Source organism: Buceros rhinoceros, unplaced genomic scaffold, assembly GCF_000710305.1.
Source record: "Buceros rhinoceros silvestris isolate BGI_N320 unplaced genomic scaffold, ASM71030v1 scaffold15285, whole genome shotgun sequence".
NCBI classification, from domain to species: Eukaryota; Metazoa; Chordata; class Aves; order Bucerotiformes; family Bucerotidae; genus Buceros; species Buceros rhinoceros.
This window is the reverse complement of record NW_010411289.1, coordinates 28,154-28,598: the sequence shown is the minus strand read 5'-3', so window position 1 is coordinate 28,598 and position 445 is coordinate 28,154.

Sequence of the window (445 nt, the reverse complement as noted above, 5' to 3'; positions counted from 1 at the left end):
GTTCCGGTTCCCCCTCCGGGTGGAGGGGGCCCAGCCAGTCTGCAATATCAGAGTCAGGACTGCACGAAGAGCTCATGGCCCTGGGGTGCCTCTGCAATGGATGCTCAGCCCATCATCTGTGGAAGGAGGAGAGAAAGGGGGTGAGGAGGCAGCAGGAAGGGAGGGAGAGGGTTCAGCTGCCATGAAGGGCACAGATCTCATGAGTGGGAGCACGGAATGCTCCCGAAGGTCCCCCTGCCTCACCACTCTCCCCGAAGCCGCTCACCTCCCAGCTGATGAAGCCAGCATCCTGTTGTTCCTCAGCCCCAAGCGTCTCCGCCCCTCCCCGAGGCTGCCAGATCCTGGCCCTGCTTTGTCGGCGAGGCTTCGACCCGAGCCCAGACAGCAACCGAGCAGCCAGGGGCTCACGGCAAGAGTGGCTGGGGACGACGCCGGGCGCGGGGGG